At 35.2% G+C, this 23,211-nt stretch overlaps 1 protein-coding gene across 9 annotated transcripts in view; it reads right to left on the reverse strand.

Annotated features, from left to right (window-relative positions):
* LMO3 (LIM domain only 3) overlaps positions 1-23,211 on the reverse strand; it is a 227,741-nt gene that overhangs the window by 60,473 nt on the left and 144,057 nt on the right. Inside the window, exon 7 of one of the 9 annotated variants that reach the window (XR_008390980.1) lies at positions 14,731-16,147. The exons of the other annotated variants lie outside the window; for them this stretch is intronic. The gene's annotated coding sequence lies outside the window, so the exon portion shown is untranslated. Of the gene's footprint in view, positions 1-14,730; positions 16,148-23,211 lie in introns of those variants that run through there. 9 annotated transcript variants of the gene reach the window in all.

The raw sequence follows: 23,211 nt of genomic DNA on the forward strand, positions 1-23,211 counted from the left end.
ATGGGAATAATGATTTTCAAGTGAAAGTGTTTGAAAGATATGTTATTCCATTTCTGTTAGGCCCTCCTAACTGATATAGATAATTTAAAGTTAAAAACATTTCCATTTTTTCCAAAATTAGAGATGATATACAGGAAGCATAATAAGCTATAGTAACTAGCTTATAGAAATTTCTCAATAAATGGTACCAATTATAATCATATTCAATATGACCAACTCAATGTTTCAAAAATGTTTAAAATAAATTTTGAATCTAAATTGTTGATAAAAATAACAACCTAAGCATATGAAAATCAGATGCTAATTGACACTAGTATTTTAATATTTTTTATAGTATATACACTTTCAGGAAGATTTATTACAGCATAGTGTAAAGATTTTTTCATTATGTATCCCCATGATTCCATCATAAGTTCCTGAAGGCAGAATGTATGCACATCTCAGTATCTGCAGGGTCTAAACCAGAGGCTAGTGCACAGTAACTAGTCAAATTGTACTGCGTGAGTGGCTAAATGGAAAAACAATAAATAAATTAAACACTCAAAGGATAATAGATCTAAATAAAATTATCATTACTTAAAATCACTAGCTTTGTGAGACAAGTAAAGAAGGAGATAGAAAATGGAAATCAATGGAATTTTCTACATGAACTGGAATCATAATACATAGTTTCCCTGACTTATGGAAACATTGTGATATTTAGAAGGTTTGTACTGATAAGAATGTTTAAATAGGTGATATTTATTGGTTATTACTATTAAGTAAAAGTAATATTTTAAGAGGAAAGCCAATAGTAGTAAAATAACATCTCAGGTAACTTGTTTAAAACAGTCCAAGATGTAACTTTTGCTAATTATGTCTTAAGACACTTACAACACTTCCCCCCTCCCCCAAATAAAAGTATGTGATATTGAGTCATCTCAAAGAACCTAAAGCTAGAATCTGGGAGGAGCTTCTAACAACCAGTGGTAGGTCGATTTGCTTGGCATTCTTAGGCTTCATCTCAAGACAAACAGAACACCTAAAAAAGGTAGGAAGACAGTTTGTAGTTCCCTTATGTTATTTCTTTGGGTCTATATCCAGGGTATACACCAACCAACAAAAGAGGCTACCAGTGTGTTTGTCTTTGAGGTTTGTAAAGGTGTATTCGGTATCCTCAGACCTCCCCCACCTTCCCAAGTGCAATCTTTCCCTCCATTCAGAAAGAACATCTTTTGGAAATAGCTGGATAGACCTATGAAGTGGTACCACTGTTCACTCCTTACAACTGGTTGCTCATGTCTCCATAAGCACAGGTCTGGAGACAGTGACGGAGATAGTCTGGACACACTTTATAACAGGACATTTATGCTGTTGTCTATTACACCTTCTCAGAGTTTTAGAGGACCAAGCAGGAGGTAGAAGGAATTACCACCTCAATGGAATGAATGCCTTCTAGAAATCATATTGGAATCTGGGCACATTAACTTTCTTTCTAGCTGTGAGTCTGGAAGGAAACGTTATTGTCATTGATTCACCAGAGAGTGTGGTTTAGGGCAATCCGTCCATCCTTAGTTTGATAGTCACTGAGTTAGGGTGTGTCTTATTCAAAAATTTGTAAAAAGTAGAAATAAAAAAAACAATAAGTTACAACAATACCATGAAATAAGGGAAAGGAATTACCAACTTGAAGGCTTAAAGAGCCATGCTTCTAAAAGTAATGTGTTTGTAAGACTCAGACATTTTGAAACTTGTAAGCTAAACTCAGTAAAATGCAACAATGAATCTCCATGAAATGGCATCAGCACACAATTAAAACCAGAATGAAATACAAAAGGATGATAGATAAGCTAAAAAATTCAATGACATTACATGTATAATAGGACAATTACAGTCCATGTTTTAAAAGGTATCATAAATATTGAACTATAATAAAGATAATATGGAAAAATTAATTAGTGATGTGGAGGAATTTGAGAAGCTCTCCTAGAATAAGAGATTAATGAGATGAAAATTATGAAAGAGAACATGACCATTCATAAGACCAAAATGGAGCTTTAATTTGTTTAACTTTTGTTCCTGAAAAAGGAAACAAAAGATAGGAAACAGAAACAGTAAATAAAGATGTTATAGAAGAAAACTTAACTGATAGACCTGCACATGCTGATTTAAGTGATTTAACTGAACTCAAGACAGGACAATTGATGAGACATATATCACTTATACTGACAAACTTTTGAATTACAACAAATGGTCAATAATTTAAAAACTAAATAATGGGGGGCAGTTACTGATAAAGGAAAAATGTATTCAGCCAGCTTTAGACATTACAAGTAAATATTCTAAAATAATAAAAAAATATCTAAGAGTTTTGGAAGAGTAATATTGTGACCTAAAGGTTTCACATCCAAACATTTTGTAGTCTCTGGTCTAAGAGACATTTGAGAATGGTTTCGAATACATATGTGGTCAGAAGAGTAACATTTACATGACTTTACAAACAAATTAGCTGCAGCATTGCCCTGAATCGGCCTGGAGAGTCAGAGGTGAAAGTCAAATAAGGGACACTAATGGTACCACAGCTGTCAGGTTTGTCCTTCCTCTGACTGGACCAGAACATCTGGAGTCCCTTTACATAACACACTGGCAGGATGATGCTGAAAGCCAGGGCTTCCTTTACCTGCTTCTCTTCAGCTCTCACTGCTTTCCCAACACCAGGAAACATATTTTTATGCTTCATTCTTCACCTGAAAGTTGAGACTGAATCTCATTAGGTCCAATAACCTAGGAACTAAGCAGCACTTGTGAAGTGACTAGAAATTATATTTACATAGATGAAATATGCTTGCCAGTGTTTTTGTTAACCTATACCTCAGGCAATATATTGGCAATTTTTAAAAATAATCTTATCTTATTCATGAGTCCTGTATTATGGGAAAGTTTTTGTTTGTTTCTTTGTCTGTTTTTACAGATTAGAAAACCTATTCAAGAATGTTCGTAGGCTCTCTCAAAATCCCACACTTGGGAAGAAATAAATCTAAATTTGCATATTCTGATTTCAAGTCAGATATTGCATTACTTGTGTAATTTATGATTAGCTTATGGACATTCAGAAAATGGTAGTTTATATTATATTTTTCTTGGTTTTATTTCATCAAAAAAGAAAGAACCTTTATGCCACTTAATATTTTTAATTAGTTTAGCTTATATTTGTTCAACTCTCCAGTGTATAATTTTCCTCCATAAAGATATTTATATCTGAAAAATCACTTTTCTAATTCCCAGTTAATAGGCTACATTCCAAAACTTTTTTGATATTTATTCTCTTGATTATTTTGAATTAGATGATAATGCAGATTACATATTTTGAAAAGAAATTGTAAACAAATAAAAAAACATGGTTTTGAGACCTTTCCTCCTAAAAACTTTGGTGCAGGAAGTAGAATCCACAGGGCTGCCATGGATCTGTAAGCTTTCCATAGCTGTGAGCTGTAGGTTATTTAAACTTTCTAGGCCATATTTTTAATGTATTAAAACAAATGCCTTGAACTAAATTACTTTTTTGCACCCTTTCAGCTCTAAATTTGTCATATCCTTAAGAATGCTTTAAGCAGCATTAAAAACATGCAAAAAACGAAATGTAATTCAAAGTCCCTGATCAATCAGCCAGCTACACCAGGGATTCTGATGAATTCATAAACATTGATTTGTGGCTATTAAGATTCTAAATCAACCATTTGGACCCTTGGTGTTGTCTATAAAGTCTCAGTCACAACAGAAAATATGGTCAGATGGTGTTTCCATGGTCAATGTTCTCTTGGCTATTAGCTGGCTATTACCAGATAGCATGGTGATTAGGACTCACTAATAGACAAGGTCCCTATATAAGGGCTAGAGGATACTCTGTGTAAATCTGCAAATGTGGTATTTAAAGGAAGAAAAAAGAGAGGTTACATTGTCCTAAAGTTGTAGGACTTAAGTAGTACTTGGTCATCTCTGATCATCAGACATAATACAAGAGATGTTTCTTTACAATTTTTTCCAGGTTCTCTGCCTTTCCAGCTTGATGGGCGTGGCTTGAGTAAGTGGACACATAGAACCTCTCCAACACCCCATTTCTGCTCTGCCAGTATCTTTCTTTCCAATTGTTTGGCTCCTATTTCCTTTTATTTTCTTGCAAGCAGATCACCCTCAGTTTACTGAAATCTAAGACGTTAGCTTGTGTCCGAAGATCAACTCTTATTTGCAAAGTGGGATTTTTGTCAAGCCCACAAATTGCTATTTGTTGTTTCTGTCTTCAGTTATTTTCTTGCCCTTGGATATTCCTAAATTTTTATTCCATTTTACATTGTGTGTATGGTGCCTTCATATTAATTAGTTTATAAGCTATTCCATTTCCTCCCTTTACTACCTGTTTATATCCTATGTCCCTCACACAAACTGGCCCATCCTTTTGAGGTAAAGTTCTAATGTATATGGTATACAGGCTCCGGGAAGTGCTGTAACATCCTCTGGACTCGTATGGAATTCCCATTCAGGAATTCTTTTCTGCCTTGGGTCACTGGCCCTTTAAGTAAGTCTCCTGAGACTCGAGCTGAGCTCTGTTTCACCCTGAGTTCTCCGCTTCTTTCAGGTTGATCTTGCTATGAACTGAAGACTGCACAGAAATGTTGCACAGGACTTTCTGGGATGATAGAAATGTTCTCTGCCTCTGCCATTCAATAGTTTAGCCACTAGCCGCATGTGGCCATTTAGTACTTAAAATGCATTTAATATGATGGAGAAAGTGAATCTTTAATTTTATTAATTTTAATTAAGTATAACAGCAGAGAGTTTTTAAAGTATTTTTCCCTATTCTACACTTAGATATTTCTTACACTTGGATGACCCATCATTATTCCTTCAGTCCTGGAAATCCTAGTTGTCCCAGTAAGTCCCAATTTAGACTTCGATTCTATAGGACATCTTCCTGACATTGAGCCCATATACCAAACTCGTCTTTTTTGTTACATTTATTGTCCTACTCTGGCAATTATTGGACACTGTTATATGTTGGAATTTAGCTGCTTTACCCAAGTGTGTTTTTCTCCATAATCAAACATAAACTCTTTGAGGCCAGAAACTGGGTGTAACATTTCTTTTGCTTTCCTCTTGGCAACACAGCCTATAGCTGGGCACCTGATTGCTGCTCAGTAAATACTTATTGCATGGATAAAGAAAGTAGGATACATCAAGGAGCAAGGGCACTGGGCAGATGGGGCCCAAAGGACAAAAGCCACAGTTTTTCCTCCTAGGAGTAATGGCTTATTTTGATAGTTTTTTTCATAAGGTTGCAGAAAAGTCTGTGAGATCTGCAATATACCATCAGAGAGCCTGGCAAGGAGAGAACTGGTTTCTTGGCAACTGCAGCGCAGAGTTCAGCGATGTCGCATGGACAGGCTTCTCCGGTTCTCTCCCCATATATGAAATACATGGAAGCAGACAGACTTCAGGAGTGAAATTCTAAGGTTTCTCTCATGTGTGTGGAAAACCACACGGTGGCTCCCATCACTAGTGATTTCAGATCTGTGCAATCGTTCTGTTTTTACTTTTTACAACTTCTTGAAATTGTTGGCTATGTTATTTGTATATTGTGTCTATTCAGACTATTAGTGTGCAGAAACTTACTACTGCATTTTCTTGACCAGAATAGGACAAGAAAACAAAAAAGGTAATCAAATAGCAGAAACAATGCAACACAGTGCTAGTGATTTTAAATCACTCTGACAAAACATTATTGAATATTGTGTAATATTATTGATGTTTGAACAGATATACCATACTGAAGTAACAGTACAGTGTCAGCAACATTTCTGAAAATAGTCAACAATAATTGAAATTTGTTTATACGTATAGCATGCATTTTGGAAGTAACTACCAGGAAAACCTCATTATTATAGACTTTACTGGAAGATCTCTGAGGTCCTTTCCAGCTTTAAAATGCTGAATATAATTCAGAATTTATGATAATTTGAACTAGGCTTGGCTGAAATTTACTTTTGTATGATCTATGAAGCAAGGATTTGCTAATAGTGTAAACAAGATTGCTTGAGGCTTTTACCAAGCTGTTCTTAAAGATTTTAACACATTGTGTGATACAAATGGGTCTAACTAATTTCAAATGATTCCCACCTATTTATGAAAGCATGCAATGAAAGTCTGTTACTTAGAAATGCTTTTATTAGCAGCTAAGTTTACAGGGTGAATTTGAAAGTAATATACCTGCATTTCTTATTAGAGTGCATAGCTTTTTGTTGCTGTTGTTAATTCAGATTGGTTTCTCCAAGGCTAGAACACATCAGTGAGGTTTTTCTGTCATTGGAAATGACTATTTCAAAGACAGTTATCTATTTCAGTGGTTTATTTTCTCCCTTCTTTACTGTATCTACCTATATCGCCTTGATCTATGTTAAAATATATTTATTAAGTATTAATATTATTTTACTACAAACCCAGGTGAGATTGGGTTTTTATGACAACTATTTGAGAAATAATACCCTCCCAGAGTTTTCTATAGTTAGCTCTAATTATTTTATCTTTCATTTTATTTTATTATTTATTGTTATTGTGGTACAGTTGTCCCAATTTCCCCCCCTTTTCCTTCCTCAGCCCAGCCCACCCCCTGCTCCCACAGTCAACCCCCACACTGGCCATGTCCACATTTGTTTATAATTCTGTTTTTTAAGACATTATTCACTTATTTATTTTTAGAGAGGGGAAGGGAGGGAGAAAGAGAGGAAGAGAGACATCAGTGTGTGGTTGCCTCTGGTGAGTCCCTTGCTGGGGAACCTGGCCCACAACCCAGTCATGTGCCTTGACTGGGAATTGAACCTGTAATCCTTTGGGTCACAGGCTGGTCCTCAATCCACTGAGCCACACCAGCCAGGGCTGTTTATAATTCTTTAAGAGTACAAAGAATTAACACAAAAACTGTAACATTGGGTTCACTCTGGTAAAGTCTTAATTTTTTTCTTCAACAGGTATTCATATTAATTTGTTTTTCTTGAGGTGAAAATAGTTCTTCATGTATATAAAGGCTAAAAAAATCTTTGATCTGGCATAAAAACAGACATATAGACCAATGAGTTATAAATCAACCCACACTTATATATGGTCAATTAGTGTATGACAAAAGGGGCAAGCACATACAGTGGGGTAAAGACAGTCTGCGGAATAAATGGGGTTGGGAAAATTAGACAGATACATGCAAAAAACGACACTAGAGCACCTTTTATATACCACATACAAAATAATCAGAATGGACAAAAGACTTACATGTAAGGTTCAAAAACCATAGAACTTCTAGAAGAAAACACAGGCAGTAAAATCTCTAATATTTCTTTTAGCAATGTTTTTTTCTGGTAAATGACCTCAGGTAAGAGAAACAAAAACATACAAGGAAATGAACAAAAGAAAAACCAATCGGACTACATCAAGCTAGAAAGGTTTTGCACAGCAAAGGAAACCATCAACAAAATGGAACTGCAGCATACTGATTGGGAGAAGGTATTTACCAATGATACACCCAATAAGGGCTTAATATCCAAAAGTTATGAAGAACTCATACACCTCAACACCAAAAACAAAGCATCACATTAAAAAAATGAACAAAAGACCTGAATAGACACTTCTCCAAAAAGGACAACAGATTGCCAATAGACTTTTGAAAAGATGCACAGTGAAAAGATCACTAGTCATCAGGAAACTGCAAATTAAAGCACAATGATATACCACTTCACACCTGTCGGAATGGTTATCATCAATACATCTGGCAACAAGTGCTGGCCAGGATACAGGGAAAAGGGACCCTTCATGCACTGTTGTTGGGACTGCAGATTTGGGAACAACTCTGGAAAACAGTATGAAGGGTCCTCAAAAAATTAAAAATGGGAACTACCTTGTGATCCAGCAATTTCACTTCTGAGTATATATCCAAAGAAATCCAAAGCACTGATTTGCAAAAATATATGCACTCTTATGTTCATTGCAGCATTATTTACAATAGCCAAGCTATGGAAGCAACCCAAGTGCCCATCAAAAGATGAATGGATAACAAAGTGATGGAATATTACATGGTCATAAAAAAGAATGACGTTTCATTATTTGCTACAGCATAGGCCTAGAGGGTGCTCTGCAAAGTGAAGTAAGTCAGACAGAATAAGATAAATACTATATGATTTCACTTACATGTGGAACCTAAAGAGCAAAATAAATGAAAAAATAGAATAGAAACAGACTCATAGATACAGAGATCAGAGGCATTGAGGGACTGGGTGGAAAAGGTAAAGGGATGAGGAAGTACAAATTGGTAGTCATAATACAGTGCAAGGATGTAAGTACAGCATAGGAAATACAGTCAATCATATTTTAATAACTATGTATGGTGCCAGGTGGGGCCTGGAAATAAGGGGAGTCACTATGTAAAAGACATTGTTGCCTAGCCACTTTGGTGTATGACTGAAACTAATACAAAATCATACTGAATGTAAATTTTTATAATATGTTTTATTGATTATGTTATTAATTGTCCCATTTTTTTCTCCCTTTTATCATTCCTCCACCTTGCACATTCCCACTCTCCACCATTCCCCACCTTAGTTCAGGTCCATGGGTTGTACATATAAGTTCTTTGGCCTCTCTATTTCCCATACTATTCTTAACCTTCCCCTGTCTGTTTTGTTCCTACCAATTAGGCTTCTTATTCCCTGTACCTTTCCCCCTGCTCCCCTTCTCCTTCCCACTGATAACACTCCATGTGATCTCCATTTCTGTGGTTCTTTTCCTGTTCTAGTTGTTTGCTTAGTTTTTGTTTTTGTTTTTTAGGTTCAGTTGTCGATAGTGGTGAGTTTGTTGTCAATTTACTGTTCACATTTTTGCTCATCTTCTATTTCTCAGGTAAGTCCCTTTAACATTTCATATAATAAGGGCTTCTTGGTGATGAACTCCTTTAACTTGGCCTTGTCTGGGAAGCACTTTATCTGCGCTTCCATTCTAAATGAGAACTTTGCTGGATGTAGGTCCTTGCCTTTCATGACTTTTGAATACATCTTTCCAGGCCCTTCTTGCCTGCAATGTTTCTTTTGAGAAATCAGCTGATAATCTTATGGGAACTTCTTTGTAGGTAACTATCCCCTTTTCTCTTGTTGCTTTTAAGAATCTCTAATGATTTGAATGTAAATTGTAAATAAATGAAAATATAGAATAGAAACAGACTCATAGATACAGAGATCGGAGGTATTGAGGGACTGGGTGAAAAAGGTAAAGGGATGAGGAAGTACAAATTGGTAGTCATAATACAGTGCAAGGATGTAAGTACAGCATAGGAAATACAGTCAATCATATTTTAATAACTATGTATGGTGCCAGGTGGGGCCTGGAAATAAGGGGAGTCACTATGTAAAAGATATTGTTGCCTAGCCACTTTGGTGTATGACTGAAACTAATACAAAATCATACTAAATGTAAATTTTTATAATATGTTTTATTGACTATGCTATTAGTTGTCCCACTAATTAAAAATAAATAAATAAATAATAAGGAAGCCAAAAGAATAAAAACCCAGCAAAAATTCTTCTCGGGCTCTGTATGGATATACATATTTCATTTTACAAAAATAAATACCCAAAATATTTATTTTGTAAGATCTTTCTTTTTTAACTTTTTAAATTGTTTCTCAAGTACAGTTATCTTCATTTCCCTCCCACCAATCCTCCCCACCTCAGCCATCCCCACCTTCTACCCCCGATTCCATCCGCCTTGGTTTCGTGCATGTGTCCTTTACAGATATCCCTGAAAACCCTCCCCCCTTTGTAAGAACTTACATACAGTTTAGAATAATAATTTGGAAATCATTGAATTTAAAATACAATGCAGAAAATATCTGGTATAATTTTCTATATGTAAAATATGAAATCATTTCCACCAGATATTTTCATAAAAATGTCTACAATCTCCCTCAGTATATTTTCTAAATACCATAAAATAAATATAAATAAATATAAACATTTACAACACTTAGGACAGTGGTGTTTTGTAACACCATTTTCTAGATTCCATATAGGCTGTGTTTCTACTAATAAAAACCAACACCTATGAAAATATCAAAGACATATGATGAAGTATAAAATGATTACTTCTGTAGTGCTTTAAACTGTTTAAAACATTTAAAACATATTCTATTGTAATTTTCACTTTAGTAGCATTTAGAAGATATCTGATGTATTACTTGCCCAGGCCATAGTTCTCACTATATACATTATCTTCCTTAACTCTCACAAGAACCTGTGAAGCTATGATCATGTTCATTAACTGTATTGGAAAGTTGAGGTCTTGAGGGAGACAGAGTGACTTGCACAAGAGATCCCATCAATATGTGGCAGAGGAAGCACTTAAATACCCAGACTCTAAAACCTGTGCTCTTACCTTTCAAGTTATTGTTTTTCTGAGGATTTTAAATTTATTTTTCTCATGGTATCAATTGCACTAGTTATCTTATTTTCATTGCATTTTTTCATTACCACATACTCCCCTTATCCCCTCTTCCACCTCCACCTCCCCCTCAGTCACCACAGTGTTGTCTGTGTCCAGTAGCTCTTTTTCTTTTTCTTAGATCCCTCCACCCCCCAAAATCCCCTACTTAGAGTTGTCAGCCTGCTGTCTGTCTGTGAATCTGTGTCTTGTTAGTTTTGTTTGTTCTTTAGATACCATATATGAGTGAAATCATGTAGTGTTTTTCTCTCTCTGACGAGCTTATTTCACTTAGTGTAATATTCTCCAGGTCCATCCATGGTGTTGTAAAGGGTGGAATTTCCTTTTTATATGGCTGAGTAGTATTCCATCATGGAAATGCACCAAAGTTGTTTTATCTACTCATCTACTGATGGACACTTGGGCTGGTTCAAAATCTTGGCTGTTGAAAATAATGCTGCAATGAACATAGAGGTGCTTATGTTCTTTTGTATTAGTGTTTTGGGTGTCTTTGGGCAAATTCCCAGAAGTGGAATCACTGGTCATAAAGCAGTTTTGTTTTTAATTTTTTGAGGTAACCCCATGCTGCTTTCCACAGTGTCTGCACCAATCTGCATTCCCACCAACAGTTCTCCTTTCTCAAAATCCTCCCCAGAATTTGTTGTTTGTTGACTTATTTATGATAGTCATTATGATATCAAACTAAATATTTTTTTCACAGCAAAGGAAGCCATCAACGCAATGAAAAGACAGCCTAGTGAATGGGAAAACATATTCACCAATACATCTGATAAGGGTTTAATATCTAAAATTAACAAAGAACTTATAAAACTCAACACCAAAAAACCAAACAATCCAATTTAAAAATGGGCAAAGGCCCTGAATAGATACTTCTCCAAAGAGGACATACAGATGGCCAATAGACATATCAAAAGATGCTCAATGGCACTAATCATCAGAGAAATAAACATTGAAACCACAATGTGATATCACCTCACACCTGCACTAGTTACCTTAAAACCATAAACTCTCTGAAAAGTAAACATGAATAAGTCATTAATTTTGCTAAACAATGAGACATGATTTTTGAAAAGATATGAAAGTATTATATTGGAAGAGGTGAAGAAGTTAGTTGGATGCCTTCTATGTTTTAAATGGTGGTCTAACAAAATTTGAATATAGTTATTCAGAGATTATTGTGTTCAGCAGTCCAAATTGGCATTTTTTGAAATTCTATCTGGTTTCATCAATTTTCTCAGGTTAAATTCTTTATCTGAAATTCTTTACACCAATAAAATGATTTCTCATATCTCATTCAATTCGGGACTTCTCTTTCATGTCAGTTGGTTGGAATGGGTAAGTTTCACTCACTGCTTCTTAACACGAAGGAAGTGCAATGATGTAAAAAATATCATTTGTTGAAGAAATACTGGTTTCTGGAGACACGAGGCTTATAATTTGGGATCTCTAAATCCTTTCCCGGTTCATCTTTCCATTTTTGTGCCCTAAACCAGGCATTGCTTTAGATTTTATAATAAGTACCACTGCAATGTACAAATAAGCACTCAACTCAAAGCAGGCTATTTTGATGTTAACATTTTAATTCCAATGACATTTTGGTTAGGTGGTCCTTAGTCAGTGAACATGCTACAAATAATCAGCAGAAAATAAAACCAAGAAAGGATTTCACTGCACATGAAAAACACTGTTAACTAAAGTTAGATAAAGAATAATATCTTGTTAAAACATTTACACATTGTTGGAGCTTGGAAAATTTATCTTGGTAAAATAATGACTAAAACAAACCATCAGAAAGTATAACCATTAAAAAGTTTTGATTTATATAATTGATTTATTAGTTAAAATTTTCTTATAAAATGCACAGATAAAACTTTTTCCAATTAAAAATTTTCAGTAAAGGAAAACAGTAGAAATAAGAAAGTTATTTAACCATAATGCATTCCAAGTTAAGCATGGAATTAACTTAGCTTAATAGATTTATTCTAAAAATAACCTAAATATATTTATTCTAAAAATAAATGATGATTTATCAATGTTTTTATAATAAAATATTTATCTTCATAAATAATGAGTCAAAATATCCAAATGTCAAAGGTAGAGCTCAGAATACTCACCCATCAAATAATAGTATAAAGACAGTAGGCTCAAAATATTTCTGTTGCTCCAAAATCTATAGTTTTTGTTCCAAGATCTTCTCATTTAAAAAATAAATTTAATAATGATATTATCTGTCCTTCTTACCAAGTCACAAAATATTGATTTGGTAGCCATATTATATAATAATCATAAAACTGTTAAATTTAAAACATCATTTAATAATGGTACTTATAACTTTCAATTGCCTGGTGTTAGACATTCTTAGATGAATGTATAATTAGTAGAAACTAAATTTATAGCATTTTCTCAAAAAGTTAACCTCTCTCTGTGACTTCTGGACTCTGTCACTGACGCCACAGTTCTAACGGATCTTCAGGATGTGGGGGTGGAAGGCTCAGAATTCCTTGGGACTCCTTCTCTACCGTAACCACAGAGACCATATAGAATCTGTACACCATCACACGGCAGATCCACAATCACATTGGTGTCCCACCTCTACAGGAGACGGTTCTGCAGGGGTGGGCCCAGCTCCCACTTGGAGATGTGCAGAACCCACAACATGCAGCACAGTCTCCTATACACCTCAATTGTTACTCAGTGATAGCTTTACCCCATTTTCTACAATAGGTACATTGCTGGGAATTTTCCAAAACTAAATGTGTTTACAAATAAAATTCTATTCTACATGCAAAAATAAAAAAAAAACAAAAAACACGTGATTTTAAGGAGTGTACTGAAAATTTGGGGTCAGGTGAAAAATAAGTTTTAAACTTTTTCTATACTTTCTGTCATTAAAACATGGTACACAAATACTCCTTTTCTTTTTCAGAGATTCTCTTGTAAAGGACACACCGAATGTAGCTCATTGAAGATTTGTTTCTCTGGCAAATCCAGAGGTTCAATGACCCATTGAATTAGTGTCACTGTGGTAATGTGGTTTGGTTTTCTGCTTTATACGAAATCTAAAGGCTTTAAATAAATGATTGTGATTAATTGGAAGTTTTCAGCAGTAGTAAAACAAAGGCAAAAGAAGAAGGAGCAAAGAGTTATTCTATACTTTACATCTGAGGCGGTGCAGATGACATTTAAGTTATAACTGCAAGAAGCAACTAAATTAAAATGACCAGCACTTAGCTATGTGATCAGTTTGATTTTCAGTGGGGTTTGGAATAAAACAATAAGTAAGAGGACAGATTTAGTTACCCAAGATACCTATTGAAAATATTTGAGTCAATTCATTGCTTGGCAAAGAGACATGTATTTTTTAAATGAGAATGATCATAAATGGTAATAATGCATGTTGTTAGAATCGATGTGACTATGATTAAGTTAACATGATTGTGGTTCAACCATAGGGTTAAGCACACATGTAAGTTTTCCTATGTCATTGTTGAAATTAAAAACAGAGCCACCCAAGTTTGAAGTTATTTCTGTCTGACTAGTATAATTGAAATAAAATCAATATTCAAAGAACATAGCATAATGGAATCCTTTAAATGCTTTAATAAAATCTAGGGCTAGCCATAGGCGAGAGCATAACTGAAAAAATATAGTCATACAGACTAGGAGGACGGGCCACTTGCCACTGGGTTACAAACGAAACTGTGTGGATGACTATGTTTCTGTAGGGGAAAACAAAACAAAACAAAAACAGAAGAAGCAGAAAAGAATTAGAATGAAAGTTTTGCATTACTCATCCAGAGCTGCTCTGACCTAAGAGGTATCTGAATGGTACAAGCAGCATCTTGAGGCTTCCACGCCCAGATGAGGTGTGGGAAGAAACTCCTTCACTATCAAATGACATTAGTGGCTGAACTGAGACAGAACCTGCATCAGCAGGTCCAGTCCCAGCGCTGTTTCCAAAGTACAAAGTTCAGTGGATCGTGGTGATAACCAGGTTTACCTGTCCTGGCAAAATGCATGCATTTTTTCATGAAATGGTTGAAAGTTTTATGACTGAAGTTATCACTTTATGCATTTTTTCATTTGTAGTCAGTTATTCTAGGCATTATGGAAGTGACATCATACACAGTATATTATGGAAATGTAGTCTGATTTTCCACATCAATCCAGATTTCTTAAAAAAATGTTTTCTTTTAAATAAAGACAAGCCTCTAAATGTATAATTAAATGTCATTTCCTCTTTGAGTTATTTTTGTATAATTAAGTTCATAAGTGAGAAAGAAAAAAAGGGTCTGGTATCAGACATGTTCTGATTTTAGATGTGGAATATGTAGGCATTTATCTATAACCTAATATTATCATATTGTAATACTGTATTGTCATTAATTACTGTCATATATTGTACCTCTTAAACTATTAATTAAACATAGTTTCCAAGGTCCTGACAACAATTTCCTGGTTTCAACAAGGAATGTTGAAGTTCAAAACTCACCTAAACCAAGGGGGTGAAATAAAAAACATTTGCTTCCTTTTGGCCTCAAGTGGTATTTTCTCTCTCACTTTCCCCTGAAGCCCTCTCTTCCTGCACTCTCCCCACGCCACTCTGTGGCCTCCCCAGAGGCCTAACGAAACCAAGTCCTGCTGTTACTGTGTCTGTCCCTTTGTCATTGTTCTCATTTAGCCCCTTGTTCTTCCCAAAGCGCGCTATTACACTTTTGCTTCTCACCTTCACTCTTGCTTCCATTCCCTAATCTGTGTTCCCTTCTGACTCCAGAATTATCTACCTGAACTTCAAATCTGACTAAACTACTAACTCCTCAGATACTTACTTTTCAATGCTGCTCTCAGATTATCCTCTGCAGACTTAGCTCTTAAAACTCGGTGCCTCACAATGGATATTCCAGTCACACTGGGTTCTACCTCCCCTCCCTACTATCTTAATCTGTTTTCTTTTCATATGATATTATTGGTTAAATAACAGCCAATGCAACATTTTAATAAGCCCCGTTCATGACTTCTTGAAAATAATAACTGTCCCTCTAGTTCTTTCTAAAGTTTTTAGAGGAAATTCTTTAAGGGAGTTGGGGGAGGAGAGGACAGGAGTGGGAGGAGAGGACAAAGGAGGGGAGGAGAGAAGAGGAGAAGGTAGAGGAGAGGAAGGAAGGCAAGGAGAGGGTAGGGGACTGGAGGGGAGGAGCAGGGAAAGAAAAAGGAACAGAGAGGAAGCAAGGAGAGAGCACTATCTATGAGCAGCTGCTAAGGCCAATTTCTGCAGATGGCCTTAAGTCCTCACAGCAACAGTGTGGCATGGTTATAATTTTTTATTTTAGAAATAAAAACATTAGAAATCAGAGAGTTTATATCGTCAAAGGCAATACCTATTGTTAAAACATAGAGTAGGAGGCGGAGACCCCAAAATGAAATTTCTTTATAAAAATTGTGCATTTTTTCTTGCATATTTAAGCTTCAGTCACCTTCAAGGTACTGTCCATCTGATGCAATATGACACCTATCCAGACACTTTTTCCACTGCTCAAAACAGTTTTTGAACTCATCAATTTTGATGCCTTTTAGTGCTTTCGTTGTATTTGTTTCACATCTTCCACATTGACGTGTGTTTCCCTTTGAGGACTTTTTTCATCTGGGGAAACAAAAAAATAGTTCTCCAGGTAAGATGGTGAAGATAGAGAGGGTGGAGCAGGGGTCATGTCATTTTTTTTGCTTAAAAGCTGCTGACTACTCAGTGTGGTGTGGACAGGTGCACTCATAAATCACCCATCATGAAATGGGCAAACATGTTGAGACTCTTCAAAAAATTCAGTGAAGCTGAACACAGCCTCTCACAACAACACCAGTTGGTACACTGATATGGATGGGTTCCTAGAACACTCACCTAGTTGGGGGAGGCCTGCACTATAAAAGGCCTGCTTCCAGAAGATAATTCCATTTTATGGGACCCCTCCTCATATATGCATGTCAAATTTACATGATGTACACTTTAAATATCTTACAATTTTATACCCTGGTTGGTGTGGGTCAGTGGATTGAGCTCCTGCCTGTTAACCAAAGTGTTGCCAATTTGATTACCAATCAGGGCACATGCCTGGGTTGTGGACCAGGGCCCCAGTTGGGAGCATTCGAGAGACAACAACGCATTGACCCTCTCTTTCTCCCTCCCTACCACTCTGTCAAAAAGTAAATAAATAAGGTCTTTAAAAAGTAAATAAATATCTTACAATTTACTTGTAAATTATACCTTGAAAATGTCAAACTTTTTTTAAAGATTTTAAAAATTTTTATTTAGTTATTTTTCAAGTACAGTTTTTTTGTCTATTTCTAAACTTTTTTTTTTAATAGAGGAAAGAAAGTGGAGACTAGAATCAGCATTTGATTCCAAGAACCAAAATCTTTGCATGGTACTACACTCAGATTCTCATCCATCACCAGGGTGAGGATGTCTCACTGCCTGCAAGCAGGGCAGGCTAGAGTATTCTCTCATGAGTCAATCATGACACAATAGATTTTGGTCTTTTAAGATTTCTCTCCCATCGTTTTACTCCCACTGACCAAAATGGCCAGCAATCTCTGTCCTTGATACTTTAATACTTTTGTCCAAAAGGACGATCAGTTCCCAGTGGAATCCCCCTAGATAAACCTTCGGCCAGACTTTGCTTGGGTCTGTATTTACTGCCTAGCCTATCCCACACAGACGGCTCCCAAATCATGAGTCAACTACATGGATGGGAAGTGTCAGTGAACAGTATACATTTCCGAATCCAGGGAAAAAATGTACAGTGCCCTAGAAAACCATGTTTTAGTAACATATACCTTTAAAACTTTATATAGTGCATCTGATTAAGGAGTTTGGGGACAGTAGACTCAACTTATAATGTTATACTATTAGAGAACCTTCTGTTTTCTTTGAAAATAGACATTAATATTTTGACATGAAGCTGGCCAGGTGGTAAAAATAGGGTAGAAGGCTAGCAAAAAAACACTATTCCCCTTCCCTTGCAAAATGTGCTTGAAAGAGAAAAAGAGTCCCCCAGAAGCTGTAGCTCTATGAGAGAAAACCACCAGTTTGTTAAACAGTCACGTGGGCAAGGATGATCGCGAGCAGGGAAACTGCTTGTCACTGAGAAAAAATATGTCTATGCAAACAAAAACCTTGTGTTCTGGCCTATTGAGGAGAATTCCAAACAAAGGTCCGTGATGAATTGGTTGTCACAATGGACAATGCTTTCCCTGATTTTGCCTTATTTTTCCCTTCCCCCATCTTTTCCCTTCTCTCTTGATTTTTAACAGTCCCCTTCAGCCCCTGGTAGCTAGAAAACACAAAGTTTGTAAGAAATATTTTGGTTCAAACATTCACATATCATTTGGAAAATTTGAAATTCTCTGGACAGTTGTACTGTGTTAAATATGCATTAGAAATGAAACAGCATTGAATCTTCCAGAAACTTCCTGTGTTTCACATTGAATAATATAGTAAGCAAAATAACCAATAAGGAAGAGTTCACTCCATCAGATTTTGTGTGGGTCTGGGGTAAACTTTAAATTTTACTTCTCTCTGGGTTATTTACTTTTCTACTGTCGGAGCTAACTAAAAGCAGGCAAATGTTAATTTAATGCTAATGATAATAGCAAAAGCAACATGGCAGATTCTACATTTTAGTTGGCTTTACCACCCATCTGTGTGACTGGAAAAGACGTAAGTTTTTGCTGTCTGAAAGAAAAAATGTATTTATCACATCTGCATACTTGCACAGACTAAGAATTTATATTAGGAGAGAAAGAACAGCGGCTCTTTCTTCCATTTGCTGCCTCAGTGGAAGGAGGTAGGAGTGCACAGTCATCTACCAGATGCTCTGACAAACTTACTGTCTGGATTCACTGCACATACACCCAATGCTACACAGAATGATTTCCAAGTTCAACATGGCCACAATTCCTGTTCCATACAAATGACTTCATAATATTTTTTCTTATTGTATGGCTTGAAATTCTTTTACTTTGGTGGGAACTAATAATCACAAAAATTGTTATATATTTTGAATTATTTGTGGACAAGTTTATATAGAAGGGAGGAACCTTTGAAGTTATAGCTTATAATACTAAATGGAATGATTCAATATATTGTGTATATATATGTATATATACACTATATACAATATATAGTGTGTATATATATACATACATATATATATGTATATATGTAGCTTTCTCTGATGTAGATATTGCTTCTGGGGAAATATATTTGTATATGCATATATGTACATAATATGTACAAATATGTTTATATATACATTAATTAAATATTTTCACATATCTTATATTAACATGTATGTGGAGAGGACTAAGACAAGTTTCCTATAATGATGAACTACATTGTTGCTGGCATGTTATGCTTTTCCTATATGTAGTTATGTTTCAGATGAGAGGTGGGGGATAAAGGTAGAAGATGGTCAATGACAAATCCAAATTTACACCATAAGAACATGATTTGGTGGCCCATTAATGTATTAAACATTCCTCTGTAGTATGCTATTATATTAATGTTAAGATAAATATACACCAAATGAAAAATGGAGTGATTTAAAAAATTTAAGTCCAACTCAGCATTAAAATATGGTTACATTTAATTAGATAATATTTTATGAACCACTTGCACAGACTTTCTGTATCAAATCCTTTGGAAATTATCAACTGTTCTTATTGAACAAATTGGTTTTAAACTAATTTTTAAATAAAATTTACAATAAAATAAAGCCAGCAGAATAGTATAAACTATTAGATAACTATGAATACATATATAGCTATTTCATTACAGGTAGAAGCAGTCTGTGAGGATTTCAAACACAGAGATATTAGAAGTCCAGGCCAAGATTTTTGTGTTTAGGAGAGTGTTTATTTTATTTTATTTTATTTTTTTAGATGGGAATCAGAGAAAAGTACTCAATAGACTAGGACCTCTAACATGAAACTCACCAGCAGTGTAAATAGCTATTCCCAGAACAACTTTAGATCTAGAATTTAATGTCATATCATAAGAGCTTCTCCTTTACTTTTGGAAGCATTTTATTATTTCCCCATATGTTGAACTTTCATATAGTCAGTTTCTTTTAAGAAGAACAATGCTATATGGTATTGTTTATATGTCAGAGGAAGATGGATACATTTAAGTGATATTATGGAATAGACATATAATCACGATTGTCACATATTTTAGTGCTTTGTTCAAACAAGTTCAATTTTATTATTTACCATAGAGACATGGACAGTCTCTATTTCAAAACTGAAACACTGCGTGAGATCAACTATTATTCTAGTTATCTTTTAAAAATATAAGCATTTAAATATTGGGCTATAATTCTTGCTGAACATCTAATAATTATTTTAAAAAGCTAATTTAGATTAATTAATTTTTTGTGTGGAATAAGCATTTTTTTATTTTATTGCATTTATTGAGGTGATCAGCTAATTAAGTATCTAAGTTTCAGGTGTACTATAATAAAATTCTATTATATAATTAAAGTTAGTTTTTAACTTGATATACAGATCTAATCCTGGTTGGTAGAAATACAATTTAAATGTTTATGTTAATATTTTAACATATGAATCTTCACTTTAACTGTTATGAATTCTGATTTGTGGTAGTCACCAGTTTTTTGAAGGAAAAACAAAAATTGCATTAATTGACGGTTCTTGTGTCAAGTTGTAGTATAAAATATAATTGCATTTTGTAAACTTATTCACTAATTTCAAAAGCTTCTATTTTAAAGAACCTTTAGATTTAGGACCACTGAAGATAAGAATTCTAAGTGTTTTTTATCTATTAATAGTTATTCACTTGAGAAGAAACATTAGTCATTAATGGGTAATCTATTTTTTCTGGATTTATGTTTATTTGCAATTTATTTGTCGAATTCTTGTTCTTTCTCTAGGCTTACACTCTATGTTCATAATTTTATATACCAGAATATAAAATATGAAAATAAAAATATCTCTTTTGAACCAAAGTGGAGGTTTGATCCTTATACCTATATATATTCAGGAAGCAATATATACACACACACACAATTTGCATTTTACTTAGAAAAACAGTAATAAATTTTCACAATTGTTTTTAAATACAAATGTATTTGTTTCACAATTTTGGTTTTGAATAACCTGAAGTCTGTTGATTTTTTTTTTGTTACACTAGTTAAGTAGAAAGGATTATTCATGCCACAACTGATTTTGAGCATCCTTAAATAAGTCTTATTAATTATAGTCATGGATGTAAAAGTAGAAGTGATTTCTTCTCTAAAGAAAGTTAGATTCCAGCTATAAAGAAAGTGTTATGAATATGAACTAAGAAAAAGCATTTTTGGAGACGGTAATAATGCAACAACTTCTCTTAAAAGAAATCTTATTCCCAGGCTGATGGAGGGTGATTCCCGGGCTGCCATCTTCTGAAACATGGGTGACTGGACTGTGTGAAACCTTCATGTTAGGGAAGCCAAATCACAGACTGCAAAGCAGCCCATTAGCTAGAATTATAGATGACTCAATCCACACATATGCCTTTTTGTGCATTTAGTTTAATAAATATGCCAATAATCAACTTAGCTAATAACAGTTGCTATGCTTACCTGGTTGTAAAAGCTGAATTTAGAAGTAGGGACAACAGGCAAGGTAAAATTTTAAGGTAGCATATAGTGAAAATGCATTTAAAAAGCCAGTTGTTGGGACTAAAAGTAACAGTCATAAGGAATATGACTGTGTAAATTATTGACAGATCAGTAGCAAGAAAAAGTTCTTGATTTCTTGATTCTAAAGAAGCTAGAGGTAACTAAAACTTGAAATACCCCATGAGGCTCCACCCCCACGGCCTTCCCTGTGGTAACCACCAGTTTGTTCTCTATGTCCATGAACTGTTTCTGTTTGTTTGTTTTGTTTTGTAGATCCCACATATAAGTGAAATCATATGGTACTTGCCTTTTTCTGTCTGAATTATTTGGACTTATTTCTTAAACTCATTTATTCAGACAGTGGTCAAGAAACTTTTTCTGTACAGACCCAAACGGTAAACATTTTTGGTTTGTAGCCAATAGTCTCTGTAACAACTCCCAACACTATTGTTGTACGAAAGTAGCCACAGTCAATACATCAGTGAATAGGTGGTTGTTTTCTAAGAAAACTTTATAGGTACACACTAAAATTTAAATGGAACATTATTTTTATAGATCACAAAATATGATTTTTTGAACTACCACAAGATGTATAAATCACTCGGTCCAAACAAGAACAGGTGGCAAGTTCAAAGTGATAGGTTTTTGTGTGTGGATGACTAACTGAGTGCATGCGTATGTCCTGGAATGACGAGGTCTGTAAGACTACGGTGCTGGGGAGAGTCACACACATGATCACTGAGGATGCTCAGGACTGTGACTGTATTTGTGATAAGAGATGTGCAGCATCCTTAATGAATTTGGGTACATGACAAAGAGGATCATAAACAAGAGACAAAGGAGATGTTCAGAGTATGGAGCCAGGTGCCATGAGCCTAAAAAAGTAATTTTAAGAAAGTGACATTATGGTTTAAAAAAAGAAATAGGAATTAAGATGAATGTCTACTCTCCTCCCAGCACTCATGGCACTCGGGACCTTTGAGAATGCCACAGGAAAGTATGTGAGCATTCTGTGAAGAAGTAGAAGATGTAGAATAATTTATTTATAAGAGGATGGGATTCCAAGAGCGTGGAGGAAAGAGATGAGAAGGCAGCTGTGGGGGAATTAGTTGGAGGGAAGAAGTATAAAATCATAATGGAATAAGATTCAGATGATTATAGGTTTGTAGAAGGGAGTTAATGTGGCAGTCTCTTTGGATTTCAAGGCTGAACAGGGTGGCTAGATTAGGTAGATACAGTGCTTTTGGATAAAATGTAGGTAGAGGGATCTTTCTGTTGGGTCAAGGGGTTTTGTGGATGGTGAAGTGAGGCATTCAGAGTGTTTCAACTACTTGAACAGCTCAAAAAATGGTAAATATTTGTTCTGGTTTTGCTGGTTAGCTGAAAGGTAGGCCAAGGTTTCTCAAGACCAGCACTATTGATATTTTGGCCTGGTAATTCTCTGGGGGAGTAGATTGTCTTTTGCTTTATAGCATGAGTAGCAGCATACCTGTCCTTTACATGTTCAGTGCTGATAGCGCTCTCCTTTCTTATGTGATGACTGAACACCGTAGGTCTCCGGACATGGCCAGATGTCTTGGGTTGGACCAGTGTGCTAAGCTCTGCCACTTTTTTTTTTTTATTATTGATTATGCCATTACATTTGCTCTATTCCCCCCTCCCTTCCCCTCCACCCTGCATACCCCTCCCCCACCATTTCCCCCTTTAGTTCATGAACATGTGTCTCAAATTCTTTAGATTCTGTATTTCCCCTACTATTCTTACCCTCCCCCCTATGTATTTTCTATCTACTGTCTATGCTACTTATTTTCTGTACCTTCTCCCCCCCCTTCCCCTCCTCCCACTCCCCTGTTGCTAACCCTCCCTGAGATCTTCATTTCTATGGTTCTGCTCCTGATCTAGCTATCCTCTTAGTTTGCTTTTGTTTTAGGTGTGGTTCTTAATAACTGTGAGTTTGCTGTCCTTTCACTGTTCATCTTTTTTATCTTCTTTTTCTTAGGTAAGTCCCTTTAACATTTCATATAATAAGGGC

Source organism: Artibeus jamaicensis, unplaced genomic scaffold (assembly GCF_021234435.1).
Source record: "Artibeus jamaicensis isolate MK-2021 breed Jamaican fruit bat unplaced genomic scaffold, CSHL_Jam_final contig_233, whole genome shotgun sequence".
Classification (NCBI taxonomy): domain Eukaryota; kingdom Metazoa; phylum Chordata; class Mammalia; order Chiroptera; family Phyllostomidae; genus Artibeus; species Artibeus jamaicensis.